We start from the raw sequence: 10,287 nt of genomic DNA, 5'->3' as shown, positions 1-10,287 counted from the left end.
GGTTGTGTTGGGTCTGTTGCCAACAGGCCCGGCTGCTTGAAGGTGTATTGTTGTACCTGCCACCTTTGTTGGTTTCAGGGTTCATGTACTTTCTATTTGAAGTATACCACGGTATACGTATACTACAATGTAGGATATTGCACGGTTCCGAGGGGATTATTTTTTCAAATCCCCAACTTCCCCAGGCGCGCAGCGCCGCGGGGATTATGAAAAAATAATCCTCGCGGACACTGTGCAATATCCTGATAGACCACACTTTTCGGGTGATCAGCAGCGCTGCAGCATGAACCAGTGCACTGAGTCTGTGAACGGAACACCGAACGCGAAGTAGATCTACGACCGGTAGTTCTGATACTTATAGTCATTTGTTCGCCGCCTCTCCAGGTTTTGATCCACTTATTGGTTTGACTGAGGCGAATGCGAATGTCACACACTTTCTTTGATTTGTATCCCAAGACGAAGCCTCATGAACTCTGCTGCTTGTTGGTAGCTGACAAGACCGTGGGGAAAAGCGATACTGATAGCGATCAAGTGTTCGGAAGACGACGAAATAGTAGATATTGTAATTATTTGAAAATAATTTGAGGTGCTCTGTTCGTCTGTCACCTACCGGCGTGGAGGCGATGGATTCCCTACAAATCAAAGACTACAATGAAGAATTGTCATACACTGACGTCCGTCCTATGGCTTAGTCAAATGTTGTAAGAGAATCCGAAATAAGATGGATTGTTTGTGATCGTGTGGAACAAATTTGACAAGACCAGTAGAGCGTGCACGCGTGAATGGGTACATCTACACGTACATGTAGAACCAATGACATTGCTGCAAAGATTTATCTTTCACGTCTGTGAAAGAAGGAATTTTCCAAATACTGTACTAGAAACCAAAGTTTGCATTGAACGGCGATGCTCATTACTATGCGTCTTTGTCATTTCGTTCAATGTTTCTATGACAACTCGTGTGCTGGACGAGCATTTGTTGTCATTGACTCAATTTCTTTTACTCTCCATAGGCTACCGTAGAATCCCGCGGATAAGCCCACCCGCGTCTAAGCCCATGCCCGCGCATAAGCCCAGGGTTTGTTCGAACATCACTAGGCTTCATCGTACAGGTCAGACCTCGCTATAACGTAATCTCTGGGGGATGGGAGAAATTATGTTATAGCGAGGTTTATGTTATAGTGAGTTGGGCACACCAATATGCAATATGTATGTCAAAATGACGCTCTTCACTTACTGATAACAACTGCACTGCTTTACATACAGGTATGATGATGACTAGCAAAAATGTGTACAGGCTTGTCAACAAGGGGTTACAAGAGTCATGCAGTGCGTGTACGTGTACATGTGACAAGATTAGAGCCTATAAAAAGTAATGGGAGTAGTAAAATACCGGTATTTTACTACGTAAAATACCGGTATTTTACTACTCCCTGCTTCCGAGGTGGACGGCTCAGTCTCGAATTCGTCGCGAGAAGGCATGCATGCAGTGTAGATAGTCATTTTTATACGAGTTTTTACGTTATGCTGAGGTCTCTGTGCGCCCGGGGCCCAGCAAACAGTGTGTTATAGCGAACATTACGCTATAGCGGATTATGTTATAGCGAGGAAATTTTGTACAGAAGTGATGCGGTTTCGGCAGGGACATTCACATTTGTACGTTGTAGTGAGATTTATGTTATAACGGGGGTCGTTATAGCGAGGTCTGACCTGTACAAGCCCATGGGCTAGGCCTCGACCAAAATATGCTTGCGCATATTTCCGCATATTTTGTGAGACAGTTCATATAGGCATATTGAGCGACAAAGGGAATATTGGAATGAAGCCAGCATATAATTCAAATATTCTGAAGAAAATGAGGACAAAACATTCATATTATGGACAAAATGCGTTCAGAAATGCCTTTTATGGATGAATTTGGAATGGTTGAGGCGTTTGCTACATTTCCACATGGATGAACACTATCACTACGGTTGTTGTGAACCCTCTAAGATTCTCTAAATTGTCAGGATCGTACGACCACACGGCACGAGGACAACACTTTTCCTTTAGACAGTATATTTCACTTCATCGAATAATTAACAATGAACACTAATAACACCAGCTATTTATAGCATGCAAAAACAGCGTACATGCAAAACATACGCATATAAAACTGGACATAACAGCGTATACAGCAAAACACACACAACGCATATAGCGTATGCCATGCAGCAACATCAGCGGTACGGCGGAGTCGAAATACAACATTTCAACGAATACAATGCCATAAGCGCGAAGGCCTTTCCCAATTGAGAACTGGTGGTTTACAACATTCTCCCCACCAAAGGGCTTCTCACCGCCGTACAACAATGCACACAAGTCAAAACGATCCGGGGCTCTGACTACGCGCCCAGAACGCGTCATCTCCTGCTGCCGTGGTGGTGGTAACGGTGCTGACGGTTCATACGCTGGCTGCTGAGGGACGATAGCAGGTTGAGCGGTATCGGCAAGCCCAGGAGCCACGTCCTGTGACGATACTTCTAATGGCACTAACCTTTGGATCGGCCTCAACAGGGTACTGGTACTCAACTTAACCTTGGCAACACGACGCTTACCATCTCGACCAGGGAATAACTCGATGATCCGTCCCAAACGCCAGAACTGTTTGCGCTTGGTATCATCGAGAACAAAGACAACATCACCCATAGCTAAAGGGCGCGACATGGTCTGTTGGTGCTTGTTCAGCTGACTTAGGTACTCCACCTCCCAACGATTCTTGACATGCTCCAGTGTCCGACTGAGGTAACGCAATCTCGATGACATCTGCGCAGCGTCCAGGGTACCTGCTGGCTTCTCTGACGACATCCAGATGTTACCCATCATCATTGCAGGGATTACGGGTGGCTCATCCAGGCTATCAGACACATAAGTTAGTGGACGACTATTCACCACTGCTTCAACCTCATACAAGAGGGTCTCAAGCTCCTGGACCTTCAGAAACGCTGTTCCCATTACCTTTTTCAAGGCACTCTTCACTGTACCAACCATTCGCTCATAGAAGCCTCCATGCCATGGTGCAGCTGGAGGATTGAACATCCATGGCACACTCAGTTTGTCAGATGCCGCCTTGAACGTTGTAGAGTTGTCAGACCTGATCCGAGACGGCAAACTACGTCTCGCGACAAACTTCCGAAATGCCATCAAGAATGACTCGGTACTTAAACTATCGACCACCTCCAAGTGAACTGCTCTGGTGGTGGCACACACAAACAATGCTATCCATACCTTCGGAGATGACTCACCACGGCGCACGTACAACGGACCAGCATAGTCGATGCCGGTAGTTGCGAACGGCCTCTCGTGAACAACTCGGTCTTCTGGCAGCGGCGGGCAGACTTCTGAGGCAGCCTTAGCCTTGTAGCGGCGGCATGTAACACATCGCTGAGTAATGTTGCGTAGCGCTCGTCGACCACCGATAATCCAGAATTTCTGACGGATGATTGACAAGACTCCTTCTACACCTTGGTGCATCCTTTCAACATGCTTTTTCTCCAACAGCAACTCGGTCAGATGATGTTTGCCTAACAGGACTGGGTGCTTGGCTCCATACGCCAACTCGCTGTGCTGAAGTCGTCCCCCGGCTCTGAGCACTCCATGCTCATCCAGAAACGGTGCAAGCTGATACACCTTCGACCCGGGCTTCACTGGTTGACCTTGCTTGATCAGCTCAAGATCCTCAGCGAAACATGCGGCTTGAACGATGCGGTACAATACGTTGTCTGCTGCAAAATAGAGTTCAGCACGAGGCTCAGTGAGCTTCCACTGCAACATCCGAGTCACCATGCCCTGTGCCCTCGACCATTTACTGAATCGGAGCCACCATTCCTTATCAGATTCTCGACTACAGGTGGTGGCTGACACTCGTACTTCTACACTGGACTCATCTGTAGCTGCGGTTGAGGATGCGGTGGGCCAGTCATTGGGCTCCGTGATCCAGGTTGGTCCGCCCCTCCAGAACGGACTACGGACCTGCTGTGCACTACTCCCACGCGACGGTAAATCTGCTGGGTTGTGAAGGCCCGGGCAATGGTTCCACACAATGCCGACCTTCTTCGATATCTCTTGGACTTGACTGACGCGGTTAGCCACAAATGTTTTCCATTTGTACGATGGATTACTGATCCAATGAACGGTAGTGAGACTGTCAGTCCAGCCATAGACTTGCATGACGGTCACACGCAGCTCCTTCACCACAAACTCAGCGTAGCGAGCCGCTAGACATACTGCTTGTAACTCAAGGCGGGCTAACGTGGGCGGAGACACAGGTGCCACTTTGGCCTTGGCAAATACCAAGTGCGACTGTCCATTGACGACTGCATACAAACAACATCCAAACGCTTTCTCACTGGCATTGGCGAAGGCATGAAGCGCAATCGGCGTGTCAAGATTGCAGCAAATCCAACGTGGTATGTCAATGCTCACCACTTCGGCCAACTCTCCCCACCATTGCGCACATGCGGCTGCGATGCCATCAGGCAACATATCATCCCAGTCGCCTCCGACTTTCCAGGCTTGCTGTAGCAGTATCTTTCCCGGCACAACTGCCGGTGCTGCTATACCTAGCGGATCAAACACTGATGCAACACACTTGAGGAGGGATCGCCGGGTCCAAACAGACGGCCTATCGGACTCGCCTAGCGCTGCTATGCTGAGCAAGTCATCACTGGTTTTCCATTTCAGACCGAGGACTTTATCTCCGGCCTCTGGATCGCACGGGATTTGGTTGCCTCGCCACTTGCGTAACTCCATGCCAGCATCCGTAAGCACACGCACGCTGAACTCTTGCATCTCCTTGGCTTCCGAGGCATTTGAGACACTAGAGACCAAATCGTCAACGTAGAAACTCGTGAGCAAGAGATCAATACGATCTCGCTCTTTGGGTGCAGACAACGCCCGTAGCTCCTTCAAGTGATGCTGAATCACCGCAGTAAGCATGTACGGCGAGCAGTTTACGCCAAATGGCAGTTTCGTTAGCCTCCAGGTTAACAGTTCATCGCTGTCGCTTCGACCGGGCCACAAGAAACGCAGGTACGGATGGTCTTCGGGATTAACCGCGACTATGAAGAAAGCCTTGCGGATGTCCGCTTGCAGCGCGCTCTTATATTCACGGAACCGTAATAGCATACCTGCGAGACTCGGCAATAGCGACGGTCCAGGGTCAACCATGTCGTTCAACGACTTGCCATCTGGAGCCGTCGCCGAGGCATTGAACACCACTCTTAACTTCGTGGTTGCAGCGTGCTCGCGGAATACACCATGATGCGGTACATAGTACCCGGCATCGCTCTCACATGGCTCCAGCTCAATTGCTCCAAGCTCGCGGTACTCCCTGATCAGCACATCATCATAGAGCGCACGCTTCCCATTCCTCTTCAGCTTTTCAAGAAGCCGCGTTGCGATGACTCTAGCTTAAGCAAAGTTATCTGTTGGGCGACGCTCATTTCGCCACAAGAGACCCACTTGGTACCCGCTGCCCTGGCGACATAGCGGGAACGATGGCAGGTGCTGATGTTGTTCTGGAGGTTCATCCAACTGCCATAGTTGTTCAATGTGGGCTGTGACACATGACACGGTCACCGGCTGACTGTTTCGACTTGGTGCAGACGCTGGACCAGATAATACATTACCTATCTCTGTGTTCCACACCGTCTCACCATTAACTTCCTTCTTGCTGTGCAGTACCGCGTTGATATAGTCTGCACCAATCAGCATATGTATTTCGTCTGATGTCCCTTGTTGAGGCTTGTCACTCAGCTCTACTCCCCAACTGTGCCACTGCGCAATGGTCTGCGGACTTGCGCACTTCAGGTCCAGCTCAAGCGTTGGTTTCACGAACGCGCGTACCCGAATGCTAGCGGAGCTACCCTGGATCGTGATGGCGTACTTATCCATGCGCTGTTGGGTTGGTTCCGCGCCGAACGGCTTCACCTCTACATTTTCAACCCCAACGTGTTCTGCATCGATTGCTGACACCAACGCTGCAGTCACGAATGACGCCTCAGCACCCGAGTCCAGGAACACGCGAACCTTCGCGTTTCGAGTTCTTCCCTCAACTCGTGCCACTCCGGTCATCAGCCGCACACTTGGCGAGTGTAGACAGCACGACCCAACATTCTTCTCCGTAACTATCTCAGTCGGTTTCTCCCGGCTGTAACCTGCTCTATCCAACACATCATGTATTAGCAGGTGGTGTTTCCTCTGGCATTTCGTGCATCTCGAGCCTGACCGACATTCTCTGGCCATATAGCCATACTTAAGGCAGTTCCAGCAGAGTCTCTCTCGCTGCAGAAAACCCTTTCTCCTTTCCTGTGGCAGCGACTTTAGCTGCTTCTCTGCATCGGCGACCGATATCGCCATGCACTGTGCCGACGCCGTGGGCCTTGGCACGGATCGTTCTACTGGCTTCCTGGCAGTATCACCCTGTCGTCCGTGCGCGACCTGGTAAGACGCGCCGTGCTCCTGTACCTGGCGCAGTGACATCCCGTAGCACTGCCGTTCGACCAGGTACGTCTTCATCTCAGGTCCGCATTGCTCCAAGATTACCTGCTTTGCCATTGCTTGCAGCACCGGGGACATTTTTCCTATATCGGCGCTATACTTGGTGTCCACCTCGCCATCTGTCATCGCGAGTGTGGCCCACACCTCTACCTCTCGGCAAACACGGACAACGTATTGATGAAACGACTCATCTGACCGCTGCTTGCCTGTCAGCAATGTCTTCCACGCTTTATCCGGAGTCTTTCCGAGCGAGGCAAGCAACTCTCGTTTTGCTTCCTCGTAATTATTGCATCCAATACATATCCTCTCCGCTTTGCTACCCGCTAGCGCGATGCGCAGTCGCAGCAGCCATTCGCTTTCTTCGAACTCGTTCTTGGAACAGATGTCCTCGAACAGGTCAAGATAACGCTCCAATGGCTGCGTTCCATCATATGAGGGGATTTTCATCAACGGTTTACGCCCACCGCTGTGATGTGGGAGATTCCTCTGTACCTCCCATCGCAGCTTTACCCTCACCCTCATGCGCATTGGCGATGCGCTCGTTAATCTCCTTTAGTGTTTTGGCAAACTCGGTGCGGAGCGCCTCCTCTCGCCGTCTGGCACTGCGCTCCTCACGCTCCGCGTACTGTTGGAGCCTGTGCTCCACATGTACCTTCAACAACTCGCCTTCTAATCCTAACCGCTCTCCATTGTCGATAAAGCTGGCTTCCAAATTGTTCCATAGTTCCTCTGCCATGCTCGCTCCTATCCTGGCGTGGTCGCCAAATGTTGTGAACCCTCTAAGATTCTCTAAATTGTCAGGATCGTACGACCACACGGCACGAGGACAACACTTTTCCTTTAGACAGTATATTTCACTTCATCGAATAATTAACAATGACCACTAATAACACCAGCTATTTATAGCATGCAAAAACAGCGTACATGCAAAACATCCGCATATAAAACTGGACATAACAGCGTATACAGCAAAACACACACAACGCATATAGCGTATGCCATGCAGCAACATCAGCGGTACGGCGGAGTCGAAATACAACATTTCAACGAATACAATGCCATAAGCGCGAAGGCCTTTCCCAATTGAGAACTGGTGGTTTACAACAACGGTTGCTGGGGACACACCCCAGCCATACTATTCCGCATGTGTTTTGATTTGCACCATAAGCATGATAGCCCAGGGCATAGATTAACGGCCGGACATCGGACATTTTCCGGCCATTTTCGGCCACTGACTGAACGTTTTCAATTTCACCGGACATAGTGTCCGGTCAAAAAGTAAAAAAATAGCAGCGACCTTTCGACCTTTTTATGCAGAGTTGGGCATTCTTCGGAGCTTCGTGCCAAATGCGACTTGCATATCGTACAACTAACACGTACACCGTAGTCTCAGGCGTAGACTTCACTATAATATTTTATTTACTTGATCCGCCTGTAGCAACGCGTTGTTGCTACAGTCAATTCACACATGTCTGGGCATGTCCGGACAGATTTCAAAACGGAAGGACATTTGTCCGAGCTAAATGAAATCCTTAAGCTATGCCCTGTAGCCGTGAAGCCAACGAATATTCCAAGGTTGAAATTTTACCGAAATGATCTACACTTTCTGCTTATGTCGAGCATATTTTGGCATATTTTGGCATATCTGTTTGCATATCTTGCCAAGCCTTTGGCTTTGGCATATTATGGACGTTTTCCCCCTGATATGCGACGAGCATAATATGCTCTCTTTTTTTAGTATATTTGGTCTAGGCCTACCATGGGCCTAGGTCATACCGAGAGTCCACAAATTATGGACTCTTGGCCATACCATGTATGTAGTACATGCACATTATAGTTTTTTTTCCTACATTTCAGCACAATCATGGGTTGTTTTTGTTTGCACAGTGGGTTTCAGCAATGTACTTCTCACTTCCTTGATACTTTTCAATAGCACAACTTGGTGTCGGCGTATAAGCCCATGTTCTCGTATAAGCCCACCGAAAAGTCCTTGTGAAACAGATAAGCTCATGGGCTTATCCGCGGGATTCTACGGTATTGGATTATTTTCCTTACTCGGTCTATTTATAACCAGTATCTATAATGAGAGTGTGGTGTGTCTCTATGGTTACCGGTGTTCGGCACGCGAAGGACTAAAGGGACCGTCACTTAATTTTTGCCGACTACCCGCCAAAAAAATCTTTTCGTTTCACATGTCAGACACGTCCGCGAGCGCGTACGACTCGCGCGCGCCCGCGCCAACTAACTTTGATGAGTCTTTCTTCAACACTTCGTAGAGCAGCCGCGCAAGGCCTTTCCTTCGCGTTAGGGTAGCGATCCTTCCTAGATGATATCGCTATTCATTGTTACTTTTTACTACAATGAGTAGTGTTTCTCCGAAAATAAAGTCAGCTGCCTGGGCATTATTATACTGCCTAGGCATAGCGCCTGGACTTGGAAAAAAATTGATTTTGCAAGTCTTCAATCATGTTTGCATGGACGCGCTATCCAGCCATGTGGCGTGAACAGATTGCCTGACGTGAAAGGTAGCGCGGGCGCGCGAGTCGTAGATCTACGCGCTCGCGTACGTGTCTGACACGTGAAACGAAAAAAAAATTTTGGCGGGTAGTCGGCAAAAATTAAGTGACGGTCCCTTTAGTCCTTCGCGTTCGGCACACCCGGTTCATGTAGTATGTTGCAAATTAAGATGCTCTTGTTTGTTGCTGATAGAAAGATTGCCACTTCCCTCGTTTTGTTTCACCAACATGCTTTTCTTTTGACAACTATAGCCACTTCCCCTTTTTTAGACCTTACCTGGAAGGCCCATTCTTGCATATTCAAGCAGCAGCCAAGGGAGCTAGCTCTCTTGGTTATGCTGGTAGAAGGACTGGGTCCGACCCACCGTCCGAGGGGATCCACAGGATTTCCCCGATCCACAGGATTTCCTGTGGATATGAGATCCCCTCGTTTGAGGGGATTATGAGCCATAATCCCCTCAAACTAGGGGAAATATCCGTAGATCACCTGAAAAGGGTGATCTATACCTGTTAACCATGGACTGCTTCTGGCTAGATTAACTCTTGTGTAATCAATGGTGCTAGTGACGCTTAGATCAGATCCACTCTGATATAGCCACCCACACTAGTAGCAAGTATTACCTTCACTGAGGGCAGGGGTAACTGCAGTTGGATTCCAGGACGGATACCCTGATGCCGTCAATCCTTTTTCTGCACCTTGTCCTCACCCACTTACCGAGGTGTGGTGAGCCCATGAGTGGGATCATTTTCAAGTCCACCCAGAGTTTTAGGGATTTCAGGGGTGTCGGCCGTTGGGCGGTTCAATGGCCAATTGAGTCATCTTTCCAAGATTCCTTTTGAGTCTCTCTCCCCTCTCCCGGGGAGACCCACGTGACCAGTTTTGGCAGTGAGCAACAAGGACAAGTACAAGTATGGTATATACACAGAAGCCTTGCTTGGTAGTTTAACATGTTTTTCGATTTTGACAGCATGTTACAAGGCGAGGACATGGTTGTAGTCAGGAGCACTACACGTCCTCGCCTTGTAACATGCTGTCAAAATCGAAAAAGTACAAGTACATGTATGTGTGTGTGTGTGTGTGTGTGTGTGTGTGTGTGTGTGTGTGTGTGTGTGTGTGTGTGTGTGTGTGTGTGTGTGTGTGTGTGTGTGCGTGCGTGCGTGACCAAAAAGTAGGGATTCACTGGCCAGAAAAAGCCACTTCATAGCTGTGTGGTGTAGACCAGGCTGAATAG

Source organism: Sycon ciliatum, chromosome 12, assembly GCF_964019385.1.
Source record: "Sycon ciliatum chromosome 12, ocSycCili1.1, whole genome shotgun sequence".
NCBI classification, from domain to species: Eukaryota; Metazoa; Porifera; class Calcarea; order Leucosolenida; family Sycettidae; genus Sycon; species Sycon ciliatum.
The sequence above is the reverse complement of the archived record's forward strand: the minus strand, read 5'-3'. Positions refer to the sequence as shown.